The sequence below is a fragment of the Salmo salar genome, chromosome 28 (genome assembly GCF_965601325.2).
Source record: "Salmo salar chromosome 28, fSalSal1, whole genome shotgun sequence".
NCBI lineage: Eukaryota > Metazoa > Chordata > Actinopteri > Salmoniformes > Salmonidae > Salmo > Salmo salar.
Genome location: NC_138318.1, coordinates 8,070,439 through 8,087,153, shown reverse-complemented (window position 1 = coordinate 8,087,153; position 16,715 = coordinate 8,070,439). Strand labels below are relative to the sequence as shown.

Sequence of the window (16,715 nt, the reverse complement as noted above, 5' to 3'; positions counted from 1 at the left end):
GGGGGGGCTGGCAGAGGTGTGTGAGATGCAGAAGTGGGAGAATAATAGGAGGTGTACACTAATTGTTAGCGGGTGGGTTGTGCTGCTGGAGTGGAACAGTGCTACTTCAGTACAACGACGGCTCCTTCAAGTTCAGCTGGCTACAGTGCACGGTAGGTAGGGGCGAGCATCACCGTCATCCCCTCCTCCTCTTTCCCAGACTGCCCTAGGTTTATTAGTCCCTGCTCAGTGTGAGCAGGGAGCAGCCACGGCAGGGGGTCGGCCAGGGCGCTGTGGACCACCTCATTTGTCCTTGTCTCATTTCCACCCGTGTGTTTCCACCTCATGCTCTCCCCTGCCAAGCAGGTCTACCATCATGGTGAGCCTCTGTGTGAAAGTGATTACATTCTTGTGCCTCTACCACCATGTTGTCCTCAGTATTCACGGCTCATGCTGTTTACTGCTTGGGGCTGGGTGGTAGTTGTCATTCTACTTGATGTGCAAGTCAGCAAAATGCTCCCATCTGCCAGATGGGTAAACAAAATAAATGATTGGAGTACTGGTAATATCAGTACATGAAAATGTCAAATCATGTCAAATAGCTCAAACCGCATGACAGGGAATCGTTTTTTTTGGGGAGCGCTTTGGCCCGGTCAATGGCTCATGGTAAAGCCACTCAGAAGGCGCAAATCCTCAAATCCTACACACGACAGTAAACCTCAAAAGGAGATTGGGAATATTAACAGTTGCCAGCCTATTAAATGAACTCGTTGGCATCAACGAAGATGTTGTTGTGTGATATCCGAGTATTTCCTCTCACTTCAAGACCTCTGGGTAGACCAGTGCTGTATAAGCCCAAAGACATTTAAAACAGTATGATGGAGTTCCAAAATCACATTGCAAAACTGATTTCCACCACCTGAGGAAATTGGAGAGAGGCCAGAACGAGAGAGGCCAGAATGAGAAAGACAATACACATCCTGCAGCGTCGACCCAACAATTGGATTGTATCCTCCTCCTAAGCCATTCTCGCAAACTTATGACCGAGTTCATTACAAAAGCCTACATCCAAAAGCCCATCTGGATAGAACTGTGAAGCTTCAGTCAAAGGGAAAGTACAGTATGCATAAACATCTCCCTCTCCGTGACAAGCCGACCAAATGCCTCCAGATAATCCCAGAAGATCCCTAGGTAACACTGAACACAGGATTTAACTGACAATGCCATTCAGAGGGGAGGTGTGTGCGTGTGTAGCTGTGTGGGATGGGAGTGCGTAGGTAGCATTGCCCCCATGGAAGTGCGGGGGCATGGGGATGATGGCGATGCGTGGGTGATACAAAACTACATTTGGGATCAGAAATGTATGGAGATCTGGTACTGTATATGCCCAAATACATTTAGAACAATATGATAGAGTTGTCTGAAAATTCGGATTGTGTGAAATTCAGCCTGCATGCATCATGTACTGCTGTTGTCTGAGTGAGGTACTGTCTGCAGCTTGCTGTGTAGCCAATGCCAAACTGTAGTGAGCAATAGAACAGTTTCCCTCTTGAAGGACAATATATACGTACGTCCTGATCACACTCTCTCTATAAGCCCTACACGCATCATTCTGATAGAGATAAAATGACAAATGCAAAGGTCAATGTTTCAAAATGATTAGTCCTGATAAATAATACAAGGAGGGCAGCAGAAAGAAAAGTGCTTTGATAACAACCTCGCTGGCTTTTAGTGCCGTCCGTCTCCTAATTCCTGTACTGATGCCAAGCCTGCCATGCCAGCCAGGGCAATGAGTTCACAGCAGCTTGTTTCCTCTCTTTACCCCCTCCCTCTCTTTCTCCTCTCTTCCCCTCACCAGAAAGGAAGAGACAAAGCGAGAGAGTTAACTGGGACAAAAAAATCTGTGTACTCCAGCAGATGGTGTTTTTTTGTGGGTTTTTTTTGCTCACCAAACGAGGAGTCAATGAGGAAGTTTGTCTCGGGCCTAACAACTCCCATGCCAATATATCCTCTAAAAACCGGGTTCCTCGGGCATTATCACTTAAGTTTTAGGCTACATGTGAGAGGTCATAAGACTACAGTCAGTGCCCAGATTTCAGTTACTATTCCATTTAACCTATATGAACTTAAATGAGGAATATTCTGTGTATTCATGGATACAGGGATACTCATGAGCGGGATATCAAAGGTGCATAAGACCTTAAGCGGGATATGAGCTAATATCCGGAATACTGTTTGCATATAAACATGGGTTAATGAGAAAATGTCGAAAAATGTAATGGCTAATTTGCTACGCGTGACTTATTTGATCTAATCAAAGTTTCGTAATGCTTAGGTTGTTACAAGTGTACTGATATAAGTAGGACACATGACATCCAGACAACGTGAGGAAAAAAACACTTTATATCAGAGTTGTGCCTGTTATTCACATGCGTATCTGCCCTCTCATTGGCTAGAATGGTCCCACCTGATCTTGCCTTCCATTTTTTTAAGACATTTCTTTCCATTGTTAGAGCAGCAGTATCTGGTCAATATAATGGATCATCTTTGCCCTCACTCCCTCTTTTTTCCCCCTCTTTCAAACTGCCTCCTGTTCTCCGCCCTCTCTCTCGGTCTCCCCGCTCTCCGATCCTCCTTCATCCCTTTCACTTGCCCTTCCCCCTCTCCCTCTGTCTCTTCCACTATGCCCACTCTCTCTCTCTCTCTCTCTCTCTCTCCAATCCCTCACCCTCTTTCCCTTACCTTTTTCCCTTCCCCCTCCCCTCTGTCTCTCCCTCCATCTCTCACTCCCTCTCTCAGCTGCAGGCTAATTGAAAGTGAAAGCTACTGATTTCACAGATTCCGCTGGTGTCACCTTGTCTGTGCATGTTGTGGCATCAGTGAGTGCCATGGGGCACCTCTGAGTCAGGGTATACAAATAAAATCAATAAAATTGTATTTGTCACATGCACCAACACAACAGGTGTAGACTTTACTGTGAAACGCTTACTTACGAGCCCTTTCCCAACAATGCAGAGTAAAAAAAAAAGCTGGGAAAAGAAAAAACAATAGTAACACAATAGAGGCTATATCCACAAGTAGTACTGGTACTGAGACAATGTGCTATGTAATATGTACATGTAGGTACAGTAGGGGTAAATGTGACTAGGCAATCAGGATAGATAATAAACAGAGTAGCAGCAGCATATGCAAAGAATATAAAAGTGTGTGTGTGTGGCGTCAATATGCGCTCGCGCGCGTGTGTGTGTGTGTGTGTGTGTGTGTGTGTGTGTGTGTGTGTGTGTGTGTGTGTGTGTGTGTGTGTGTGTGTGTGTGTGTGTGTGTGTGTGTGTGTGTGTGTGTGTGTGTGTGTGTGTGTGTGTGTGTGTGTGTGTGTAGTGTGTGTGAGAGTGTGTGTGAGAGTGTGTGTGTGTGTGTTGGAGTGCCAGATTCTCAGTGAGTGTGCATAGAGTCAGCGCAAAAAAAGGGTCAATGCAAATATTCAGGGTGGCCATTTGATGAACTATTCAGCGGTCTTATTGCTTGGGGGTAGAAGCTGTTCATGAGCCTTTTGGTCGTAGACTTGGCACTCCGGTACCACTTGCCATGAGGTAGCAGAGTGAACTTGGGTGGTAGTGGTCTTTGACAATTTCCCGGGCATTCCTCTGTCTCCGCCTAGTATAGAGGTTCTGGATGGCAGGGAGCTGTAGCACCATGCGGTTGAATGCCAAGCAGTTGCCATGCCAAGCGGTGATGCAGCCAGTCAAGATGCTGTCAATAGCGCAGCTGTATAACATTTTGAGGATCTGAGGGCCCATGCCAAATCTTGAAGAAAGGAAGAGGCGTTGTCTTCCATTCTGATGTTGAGGGAGAGGTTGTTGTCCTGGCACTGACCTCCTCCCTACAGGCTGTCTCATCGTCGTCAGGCCTACCATCGTTGTGTCATCAGCATACTTAATGATGGTGTTGCAGTCGTGGGTGAACATGGAGTACAGGAGGGGACTGAGCAAGCACCCCTAAGGGGTCCCCACGTTTTGGGTCAGTGTGGCAGATGTGTTGTTGCCTACCCTCACCACTTGGTGGCGGCCCGTCAGGAAGTCGAGGATCCAGTAGCAGAGGGAGGTGTCCAGTCCCAGGGTCCTGAGCTTAGTGATGAGTTTAGAGGGCACTGTTACAGGGCTGAGTGCTGGGTATACCACGGGACGAGAGGCATGGTATCACTGATCACCCACAGCCTTGATCCCCAGACCCCCCAGGGCCTCCAGTTCCCTTACCCCTGTCACCCCCACCCTAATCCCCCCAGCAACACCACCACCAGCCTGGGCACCAGGCAGCAGTCACCTGCCCCCACCTCCGCAACTCTCTCACCTCCTCTTCCTCTCAGTCTCTCCAGACTGTCCCTTAGAACACTTTCTGTATATTTGATTGGATATCAACAGGGCCCAGATGATCTGACGAGGACCAAGTCAGGGCTTTAATTACAGGGCTACAATTAGGATCCAGAGATTTTCCATCTCATGGTCAAGTAAAAGCCCACATAAACCATAACCGCATGGAATGTATGAGCTATTTTAATACAGCCTGTAGAATTAAAAAGTATAGTTTAATGTAAAAAGTAATTGGTTTCACACAGGCCTTGAAACAGCTGAAGGGTAGTTAACCATTCTTTACAGCAATACACCCACTGTTCTTAAAGCCTATGGATATGGAGGCTCAAAGCAGACAATAAAGTACAGAAGACAATTGTCCTAGATGGTGTCTCACCCACAATTGAAATCCACCATGATGTATTTCATAGCTGTCAGGATTCTAGCTTAACTTAGAGCTCAGCTTTACACATCTCATTTAGTGGCATATTTTCTATAGAAAATGAAAAGAAGTAATCTACCACATTATCGTTTGTAGCACCACTTACGTTGAAGGACAATTTATATTGTAAAGTGCTGAGAAGAATCATTGCAATGTGAGTGTAAACATAGTCAATATTTAAGCCAAAAGTTTATAATCTAAATAAATGTTCCTGGAAATAAGAGTAAATACACTACATGAGCAAAAGTATGTGGACACCTGCTCGTCGAACGTTTCATTCCAAAATCATGGGCATTAATATCGAGTTGGTCCCTCCTTTGCTGCTATAACAGCCTCCACTCTTCTGGGAAGGCTTTCCACTAGATGTTGGAACATTGCTGCAGGGACTTTCTTCCATTCAGCCACAGAGCATTAGTGCGATTGGGCACTGATGTTGGGCGATTAGGCCTGGCTCGCAGTCTGCGTTCCAGTTCATCACAAAGGTGTTCAATGGGGTTGAAGTCAGGGCTCTGTGCAGGCCAGTCATGTTCTTCCACACCGATCTCAACAGTTTTTGTATGGACGTCGTTTTGTGCATGGGGGTATTGTCATGCTGAAACAGGAAAGAGGCTTCCCCAAACTGTTGCCACAAAGTTGGAAGCACAGAATCATCTAGAATGTCATTGTATGCTGTAGTGTTAAGATGTCCCTCCACTGGAACTAAGGGGCCTAGCCCGAACCATGAAAAATAACCCCAGACCATTATTCCTCCTCCACCAAACTGTACAGTTGGCACTATGCATTAGGTTAGGAAGCGTTCTCCTGGCATCCGCCAAACCCAGATTTGATCGTTGGACTGCCAGATGGTGAAGCGTGATTCATCGCTTCAGAGAACAGGCTTCCACTGCTCCAGAGTCCAATGGTGGCGAGCTTTACACCACTCTAGCCGATGCTTGGCATTGCGCATGGTGATCTTAGGCTTGTTCCATGGCTGTTCGGCCATGGAAACCAATTTCATAAAGCTCCCGACGAACAGTTATTGTGCTGACGTTGCTTCCAGAGGCAGTTTGGAACTCGGTAGTGAGTGTTGCAACCGAGCACAGATGATTTTTATGTACTGCGTGCTACGTAGTAGCAGAACGTTCCGGCTCTGTGAGCTTGTGTGGCCTACTACTTTGCGGCTGAGTCGTTGTTGCTCCTAGACGTTTCCACTTCACAATAACAGGTCTAGCAGGGCAGAAATGTTATGAACTGACTTGTTGGAAAGGTGGCATCCTATGACGGTACCACTTTGAAAGTCACTGAGCTCTTCAGTAAGGCCATTCTACTGCCAATGGTTGTCTATGGAGATTACATGACTGTGTGCTCGATTATACACCAGTCAGCAATGGGAGTGGCTGAAAAAGCCGAATCCACTAATATAAAGGAGTGTCCACATACTTTTGTATATATAGTGTATCATACAAACTTTCCGTTTTAAAGCTTGTGAGTTTCTTAGATAAAAAACAAGTGAAAATATACTCCGAAAAGGCAGAATGGGCATCAATATGCTGAGTACCTCTGTCCCCAATACACCTTTTTACAGAAAATTGCTACATTTACCACGACTAGGTTATAATCTAGGAAGTCATTCCAGTTTTCCCAGATACTGTAGTTCGCAATTGCCCAATCGACTTACTTCCTTCCATTGTCAAAACATTATAAAGACTGCAGAGGGTTTCGAGCAGTACAATGCTTGTTTTTGTCTCAGAAAATGTACCAGCTCAGATGTCAGGGCACCAATCATCAACCTCCCATGGTTGACTCCCCGATGTACCAGGAGTTGGAACCAAAATTATTTTCCAATCGTTTTATTCTGACAGAACCATTCTTTTTTTATTCCGTTCCACTGTTCCGACCAGTAAAATAACGTTCTGAACCAGTTCTAACCAAAATAAACGTATGGTTTATATCGTTCCTTTCTGTTCCTTTTTCAACCTCTGAAATCTTTTTTCTTCTTTTTTACATTAAATTACTTCGCCAATCATGCAGTGCGGATAGAGCAGCTTGCTATGGAGTGGGCAAGCTATAGCTCAGTGAGTCGTTTACATGTGTGATGGAAAGACAAGTGTCGAGTGTGAGATCCAACTGAGATTTTGCGATAGAGGGTGGAGGAGAAGGCTTGGCTTGAAAAGCTGGGCATCTTGTGATGACATGCATTATCTGAATTTAGCCCACAGAATTATACCTAAGGAGGAGCAGCTTCTACGGAGGAACTTTGAATGTCTTTGAACTTCAGAGTTGGCTTAATGTTGGACCAGAGAAGGTAGATGACAAGTGTGCAGAGCAGCACCGGATTTCAAAACACGTCTTGCCTTTTTTGTAGTTGATAAATTCAATGTGATATGTGATAAGTATAGTATCCCTAACTAGCACTGAAAGTTATTCCATACTTCTCTAATAAAAAAATCTCTCTCCCTAGCTTCTGAATCATGCTTGTAACATCAGTAGAACACAGCTATGCTTCGGATTGGGAGGGGCAGGTAGCCTACACACAGACACACTGGAAAAGATTTGCAGCTGGTAGGCAGATGCTGGAAGAAGTTTCAGATTGACAGAGAGAGGGCTTTGCATAGGCACTTTGTTGCAATGCCCGGAACATAAAACAACGTTATTAACCGGTTCCCATGCTTTTAATGGTTCTGTTCTGGAACAGTATAGATCATTTTCATTCCCAGTTCTGATTCTGTTCCTTGAACAATTTAGTTATTTTCCGGTTTTTTAACGTTCTGTTCAATGAACCGGTTCAAACCCCTGGTAAGTACCATCACAATTTTATAGCTAATGAACAGTAAATACAATATAGAAAGCAATTCCAACCCCTCATCCAAAAAACTCCCAAACCCCAAAGAGAGTACAGAAGTCATAATACCCTGACCAAGAATGAGTTCAAATGAGAAATGACATGTCTGAGGAGACAAAACCTGACAGGCCAACACAACTCTGAGACTTTCTCTCAGACAGACAATCACCAGATCCTGATAAGTCTGACTCCCTGAGTTTCCTTCTCAGGGCCAGAGACTATTCAGGCTGCAGAAGGCTACCTCACCCAAAACAATGCCGGAGCTTGCTCTTTTTCTACCCTCTCTCTCTGCCTTCTCTCCCTCTCCATCTCCTTCTCTGCTCTCTCTCTCCTTCTTTCTCTGCCGTCTCTCCATCTCTTTCTCTGCTCTCTCTCCATCTCTTTCTCTACCCTCTCTCCCCCTCTCTCTTTCTCTCTCTCTGCCCTCTCTCCCCTTAACCAACAGCATAAGAGGGTTACGGAGACGCAGAGTGAAAGAAGCAACTTTCTTTGTAACAAGGACAAGCGGCAAATTGGTACTAGACACCAAAAGACACATTCAGGGAGGTTAAGACCTGTCCAATCCAACTCTTAAAAAAGTCCTCTAACTTCAGTGCACCCCTTTCACTTTCAAATGGACGGCATCCGAGGGGTAAAGGGCACCATTTCTAAGGGAAAGAATGAGGGCTATTTACAGAAACGTCCTCTCACTGTCAACTGCGTTTATTTTCAGCAAACTTAACGTGTACATATTTGTATGAACATAACAAGATTCAACAACTGAGACATAAACTGAACAAGTTCCATACACATGTGACTAACAGAAATTGAATAATGTGTCCCTGAACAAAGGGGGGGGTCAAAATCAAAAGTAACAGTCAGTATCTGGTGTGGCCACCAGCTGCATTAGCTGCATCTTCCCTGTAACGCACAGCGTTGAGATTGCCTGCAATGACAACAAGCTCAGTCCGATGATGCTGTGACACACCGCCCCAGACCATGACGGACCCTCCACCTCCAAATCGATCCCGCTCCAGAGTACAGTCCTCGGTGTAACACTCATTCCTTCAACGATAAACGCGAATCCTGGTGAGACAAAACCGTGACTCGTCAGTGAAGAGCACTTTTTGCCAGTCCTGTCTGGTCTCGCGACGGTGGGTTTGTGCCCATAGGAGATGTTGTTGCCGGTGATGTCTGGTGAGGACCTGCCTTTTAACAGGCCTACAAGCCCTCAGTCCGGCCTCTCTCAGCCTATAGCGGACAGTCTGAGCACTGATGGAGGGATTGTGCGTTCCTGGTATAACTCGGGCAGTTGTTGTTGCCATCCTGTCCTTGTCCCGCAGGTGTGACGTTCAGATGTACTGATCCTGTGCAGGTGTTGTTACACATGGTTTGCCACTGCGAGGATGATCAACTGTGCGTCCTGTCTCCCTGTAGCGCTGTCTTAGGCGTTTCACAGTATGGACATTGCAATTTATTGCCCTGGCCACATCTGCAGTCCTCATGCCTCCTTGCATCCTGCCTAAGGCATGTTCACACAGATGAGCAGGGACCCTGAGCATCTTTCTTTTGGTGTTTTTCAGAGTCAGTAGAAAGGCCTCTTTAGTGTCCTAAGTTTTCATAACTGTGACCTTAATTGCCTACCGTCTGTAAGCTGTTAGTTTCTTAACGACCGTTCCACAGGTGCATGTTCATTAATTGTTTATGGTTCATTGAACAAGCATGGGAAACAGTTTTTAAACCCTTTACAATGAAGATCTGTGAAGTTATTTAGATTTTTACAAATTATCTTTGAAAGACAGGGTCCTGAAAAAGGGCCGTTTCTTTTTTTGAATGAGTTTATGCATGATCAATATGTATGACCCAGAGTACCACATTTAACCACTAGCCTGCATTATCTGGACAGATTACTGCACATAAAACCATTCCATAGAGCAATATTGTTAATGCATGTTTTTTGTTTTTTAGAAGTCACTGCTTTGAAGGCTAGAAATATATCAAATTGAAATGAAGTGGTTGTGCGTGAGTCATTCTATTCCAACCAGAGCCCCCAGGAGACGGCTGACTGGTTGATCTAAATATCTCCAAACATGAACCCGGGCATGAAATTGAGAGACACACAACCAGCACCATTCAGTGTACAAAGGTTTACTGTGTATAAAGACGATCTTCCATTACAATCCTATTCCATTACTTTCTGTTGCATGTCCTGAGGGGTAAGGAAATTCAATAGCCTCGTGTCCTTTAACAAAATAACGTTAGTAATGTTATCGCTCCTAGAGCTGACACAGTAGCTAGGCCTATACAATAAATTGGTCTTCTCTCTCTCTCTCTCTCTCTCTCTCTCTCTCTCTCTCTCTCTCTCTCTCTCTCTCTCTCTCTCTCTCTCTCTCTCTCTCTCTCTCTCTCTCTCTCTGCAGTCTCCACTGCGTTCGACATGATCTTCTACAGTCAAACCTATTCCACACACTGTCATGGGGTGTTTATGCACTGAATGTCCTGTAACATCCACTGTAAATCTCTATAATAACATGAGATATCTCATTTTTTATCCGTATATGTGTTTCCCATTGGATGGGAGAGTAGGAAGGATCAGAAGGCTAGGGTGAGTGAGGTGTGTTTGTCTTGGTGTGTATGGCAGGCAGCTGAGGCATTGCATGATGACTGTATCATAGTAAGCACAGATCGACTGTCTCAATATCACTGCTGACTGAGCTCCACATATTTCCACGTTCCTGTTGACTGGAGAAGACTGCTACAGTATATCACTTACAGTACATGTAACTGTCAGCTAACGAAACAGCGTAGTTCCGAGCATTTGATATACAGCTTTATTATTTACTGTTTACCCTCAGTCCACCACTCTTACAGACGATGAGAAAATAAGGATATGATGAAAAAGAATGACTAATAAGTCTACGAATATGCATGAGGGTTAATTGTGAAACAAGGGGAAGGTTGTGTGTGGGTCTGTGTGTGTGTGGGTGTGCAGTGTGTGTGTGTTCGCATCTGTGCATGTGTATGGGTGTCAGTTCGCATCTGTGAATGTGTGTGTTGCGTGTGTGTGTGTGTGTGTGTGTGTGTGCGTGTGTGCATCCATGTAAAGCATGTGTGCGTGTGCATGAATGTGCACACAGAGTGCATATGTGCATCCAAGTGCGCGTGTGTGTGTGTGTGTGTGTGTGTGTGCGTGTGCGTGTGCGTGTGTGCATCCATGTAAAGCATGTGTGCGTGTGCATGAATGTGCACACAGAGTGCGTATGTGCATCCAAGTGCGTGCGTGTGTGTGTGTGTGTGTGTGTGTGTGTGTGTGTGTGTGTGTGTGTGTGTGTGTGTGTGTGTGTGTGTGTGTGTGTGTGTGTGTGTGTGTGTGTGTGTGTGTGTGTGTGTGTGGTGTGTGTGTGTGTGTGTGTGTGTGTGTGTGTGTGTGTGTGTGTGTGTGTGTGTGTGTGTGTGTGAAGAAGAAGACTCTATCACGCTGTGCTTGGGGAATGCTGATGACTTGGGAGGGGGTCATTAGCATTCACCCATCATAGTGTGTCTCATAATGAAGTCTTATGCAGTGACCAGTCAATGGCAACATAACAGCAAACAACATCAAAACAGAAAGCCAGGGGTGGAATTTTAACCCTGTCCTGATGCTGAGGCTTACATCAGCCTGGGCTGTTTGCATCGTCTCGTTATGTTTCATTTGACATACTATGACAACATAAGGCTGGGAGTAAACGATCCAAACGTTGAGAGAAATGAACATCAACCGCAGATTCTGCTTATTTTCTCTCTAGAAGATGCTTACTGGGGATTCATAGGAACCTTAACATTTCTGTTTGTTATGTATCATCCATCCGCCCAGACACTGCTGGTGTTTATCTTTGGCATTCTGTGTGTGGCCTAAGGCAACACTATAAGTGTATACAGTGCATGTCTATACACTCACCTTGGAAAACCCTAAGCTAAGCACAATACGCTTTGGATGACATGATGTGTTAATTAGAAGGATAACCAGTAAACCATCTGCATTGATAGTGCCATAAAGTTGGCTGTGTGTTTGTGTATGTGTGTGTCATGTGTGTGCGTGTGCCTGGCTGTCTGCCTGCCTGCAGCTTAACGTCCCCGCCCAGTTGTGCGGCTAGGAGAAGGTGGCTGGTTGCGGGCTGCAGACTGGAGCCACAGCCCCAGAACAGGGCACAGAGATGAGAGAAGAGGCAGGTCAGAGCAGTAGGATAAATGGAGATTTATAAGGGACATGTTTTTTTAAAATGTCCTTAGCCCACAGAGGCCAGGCCAGCTCGGGCTGGAGATGGTCTGGATGGCACATCCTCTCCAGGGAGAGAGATAGAGGGATAGGAGGGGGGAGATGAAGGAGGAGGGAAGGAAATATATGGGGAGAGGAGGGGGGGAGAGATGGAGGGAGAGGAGTCTGAGGATTGATGAGAGAGGGGAGAGCGAGAGCAAGTATGTGGGGAAAAAAGAGAGGGAGAAAGATGGAGAAGAGAATGGCCAAGGGCTGTGGTTGGTTTTCTAGACAAAACATTTGAGACTGTCAGCCCCTTGAAGTCATGTTGTGCTATGACATCTAACACCCTTCTCTGCTCCGTGCAGGGCTGACTTTAGCTTTATAGTGCAATGGACAGCACACTATTTTGAGTCGCTATTTGCTAAGAATAAACAGGGAGCCACAAGCGTTGGTTAAGCACACTTTATTAGGGCTTCCGATTTGTAATTAGTCATCTTAAGTAGACACATTAGGCATATTAGACAATTAACATAATACACAACACATTAGATAATGTGTTGCTTTAGGCTACTATTTGTACTTGCTTGACCACATTTTCTCAGCTTAGCAGACAGTGCTACTTCCTGGTGGCTAAATAACACTCTTTCTGCCGGCTGCAGCACTGGATTTTTTCAATTTATTTCATCTTTATTTAACTAGGCAAGTCAGTTAAGAACAAATTCTTATTTACAATCTGCAGAGCGAGGAAACTAACATGTAAAGTTCAAAGTTGTCCTCAACAAATCTCTCTCTCTCTTTCTCTCGCTCTCTACCCCTGTTACTCTTCCTCCTTCCCTTCACTTCAGATCTACCAGACAGCTCTGATCCCTGACACATTTTGAGGTCTCCTTCTGTATGCACGAGGGTCATTACAGTACGTATCTCTCATCTTTCCAAGAACACAGTATGCCAGCTCCGATCAGTCCTCCACCGAGCCGCTCCACCTGGCTCAGCATGCCCAATGACCGCAGCCAGAGGAAATGTGCTGAAGAGGGCCTCTCCTGCCCCAGAAGTGCTGACGCCGCCAAGGTGGAGAGAGCACACCAATGTTTCACTGGGTGACGCAAATGTGGATGTCAGAGACGTGGGCCAGCATGCCGTGTGCCACACTGCCACACTCCCTACCCAGCAACTGCTGCCACTGCCACATAATTTTGTCCCCGGTGCTACCATTTATAAGGTCCTCTGCTGTACCACAGTAGCAGAGAACCCCAAATGGCACCCTATTCCCTATTTTGTGCACCAATTTTGCGCACTATATAGGGAATAGTAGTGCACTATATAAGGACAAGGGTGCCATTTGGGAGGTAGACCATAAGTAACACAATAAAGGAGCTTAGTTAAGGTGAAACAAGGTCCGAAATTGTCATGCTGTAGCACGCCATACATCGAAAAATGATAAAACCTTAATGCCTACATTTGATGTAAACTATAGCGGTTGTGGTGTTGGAGAAAATACTGTATGCAGTATGGGAGAACATCTCCCAACAAAGTGATTGGTTCCCTCCCTTTTCCCCAGAACTGAACCCCCACCTCCATCCCTCCATCCCTTTCCCATCTTGAGATCTTTAGAAGAAGGAACTGAGGCCAGGACTCCCACTCAGATCTACAGGGGGGCCGGTAGACGCAGATTAGGAGATGGGGTCCAGCTCAGGCTTAGCCCTGTGACTATATAACCCATACGGTGACGAATCACTCCAACCCCCATTGCACCACACTGTGCCACCCACCTCTGGCATCTGTTGACAACTATAGCAGGAACAATCACCTCTCCAGTAGTACAGGAATTCTCAACTCTCAAATTAAAAACACGTTCTGGCAAATACAGAAGGTCGAGCCGTGAACTTTCAGTGTTGCTGAGGGCATTGATTTTACTGTCAGGACCTCAGTTGTCGGTTCATGAAAAAGGGAAGTGTCAACAACAACAACAAAAACATTCCTGTGTTCTCTCACTCTGATTCTCTTGTTGCCTAAATCGAACTTGTGTGAAATTCTATTTGCAGGGAGCCTCTGGTAAAACTTGCCTGAGTCTGAAAAGGTTCTGGTTGGTAGACAATAGGCCCATGCAGTGTGACTGACGGCTGGCCATTGATCCATAACGTCCTCTGTTGAATCCAGCTAAACAGGCTGGTAGGGATCTATGCCAGATGCACCGCCGTGCTAAGTAGAGACCCAACCAACAGGATCCTGTTCTATCCTGGGCTGTGTACCAAATTACACAATATTCTCCATGAAGTGCACTACTTTTGACTAGGACCCATAGGGGCTCAGGGCCCTTTATAGGGAATAGGGAACCATTTGGGACACAACCCTGGTGGCCCTTGAGAAGATCTGCCCTGCCGGACAGCCAGTCCCTGATTGAGGGAGAGAAAAAAATGGCAGCCAGACGTGGAGCTGGGGAAGACGTCACCCACCCTGCGGTGCTTTGTCCTCAGCCTCCACAGCACAATGCGGGGCTACTGCCACCGAACACTGACACTCTGGCCCTCCACCAAACAGCCTCCAGCATCCCCTTTCTGTTAACACTTCTGTTTGGGGCTCTTTTAGACTCTACGTGAAAGTCTGGGGCTGTATTATCCCCGGAATGAGGGTAGGAGTAGGAGGGGAGTTGACACAGGGATGTGGGGAGCTCTGGAGGAGCTCTGGAAGACCTCTGGAGGAGCTCTGGAGGATTCAAGTTTCTTCAACACCTGCAGGTGGGTTTCTGGGTGTTTCTGTGCACATTTACGCCTGGATCCACATGCTGCACTCCCTACTGCACCCACTATTCCACCTGCAGTTATTCTTCCCTCATGTTGAAATCCGATTAGGGAAAATATATCTTCATATATGACAGTCAATTTGATGTGTCCTTGAGGGGAAATGGAGACGTGATTGAATGTTTCTAAATCTGCAGTTACATTGGTTCTAAGGCATGTAAATGTTTACTCACGTCACTCAGTCTGGAGTGATCTGGACACTTCATTTGAGTTAATGCACTGTGCAAGAGGAACAAATGAGTGTTAATCCATGCATGTGTGCTCATCTTTAGAAATGTGGTTAAACTAGCATTATCCTACAGCGGACAAACATCAGACAAACATCATCCTACAGAGACACACTGGGGAGAGAGAGAGAGACAGGAAGAGGGAGAGAGACAGAGAAAGACAAAGAGAGCGAAAGAGAGAGAGAGAGAGAGAGAGAGCACGAGAGAGAGAGAGCGGAAAATGGGGGAGAGGGAGAGCGAGAGACAGACAGACAGAGAGTATCTGTCTCCTCTCATCTTTCCTCTCCCCTCTCTCTCTCCTTCTCTAGTGTGCCGCTTGTGGGCCGGTGGTGGCCATTCGACACACGCAGTATCGCCTTACGACCTGCAGGTGCCAGTGGTGAACAAATGTTCACCCAGTGTAACCTTCCACAGCCTGTAGTCAGCCAGCATGCTAAATCAACTGTGATGCTTGACACATTGTATCAGCGTTTTATCTTCAGCTTCCAATCAAACCTGGGAGACAGAATAACAATCTTACTCCCCAGAAAATAAGTTCTAGGTGTCCAGATTCAGACAGGGATGAAGTTTTCTTTGATAAGAATCTACAGAGAGAAAATAGGTATGAAGTAAATCAATGTAAGCCAGGAACAAATAACATTTCCTTTTTCTGTATAAACAAAAGAAGCTAATCTAAAAGTCAATCTTTGTGTGCTTCTCCCGTCTCCCTGGGGGGAGAAAGACGGAGATGGGTCTTTCAAACAATCTGTGTTTCATCCGGGGAGAATACTTTTAAAAGTAAGTCTCGGGCACTTCATACAAATAAGAGTAATGATAATCCATCTCCTTAAGAACCTGTCAACAGCAACCCTTTTACTCTTTCTTTCTCCTCCCCTTTGAAAAATGTTTGCCTCAAACCAATACAGAAATGCTGTGCTTCCTTCCATTTCTGCCTGATGAGTTTCCAAGACTGTTCCCCCTCCATCTGTCCTGTAACGCAGCTTTCAAGAATCTCTCACTGTAACATAACAAGGTAAAATGTGCATCGATAACGTGAATTCAACGTGAAATCAACAAAACACGTCACCATGTCATTGGATTTAAGTCAAAAGTTGTGCGAAAAAAAGACAAAATGCCCTTAAGTTGATTACTTTTTTTCAAATCGAATCAGTTTTCCACGTTGATTCGACGTCATCACACTCCCTTTTGGAGGTTAAAATGAATGACCAGTTTGGGCTCAGTGGGTGTACTCAGTACTCAGCAATAGCTCTCCAAAGCTTTCTATGCACGCTGTCATTTCTACACAGTTTCATTGCATGTTATTAAAGTCACAATCTGTTTTATAAGCAGACAACACAACACAACACATCACACAGATGTCAGTGAGCAGATGCTGCTTCAGCCATTTTATATATTGAGATTGTGACAAACTGTCTCGGACCTGGAGAGGAGAGAAATGTGAACACACATGAAGAGCCTTGCAGTGCTCCATCACTCTGTTTTGCTCTGCTACAGGCCCGGGATCTTACACACTGAAGGCCTGAGGATAAAAGGGCTGGCTAGATTGACCCGACTGCTGGCCACTGTCTGCTCCATCACCCAGAATAGCCAGAGTGAGAAATGTGAGTGAGAAATGTGAGTGAGTGAGTGAGTGAGTGAGTGAGTGAGTGAGTGAGTGAGTGAGTGAGTGAGTGAGTGAGTGAGTGAGTGAGTGAGTGAGTGAGTGAGTGAGTGAGTGAGTGAGTGAGTGAGTGAGTGAGTGAGTGAGAAATGTGAGTGTATGTGCCTGTGTATAAAAAAACGGATGAGAGTGTGAAGAAGTGAGTGAGAGAAAGTGAGAGAGAGCGAGCAAGAAAGTGAGAGAGAGAGACTGCAAGAAAGTGAGAGCAAGAGAGAGAGAGAGAGAG

General features: G+C 45.7%; 1 protein-coding gene across 2 annotated transcripts in view; it reads right to left on the bottom strand.

Moving 5' to 3' along the window:
* The window catches only part of LOC106589364 (glutamate receptor ionotropic, delta-1), a 455,232-nt gene that overhangs the window by 137,264 nt on the left and 301,253 nt on the right, over window positions 1–16,715 (bottom strand). The window lies entirely within an intron of this gene.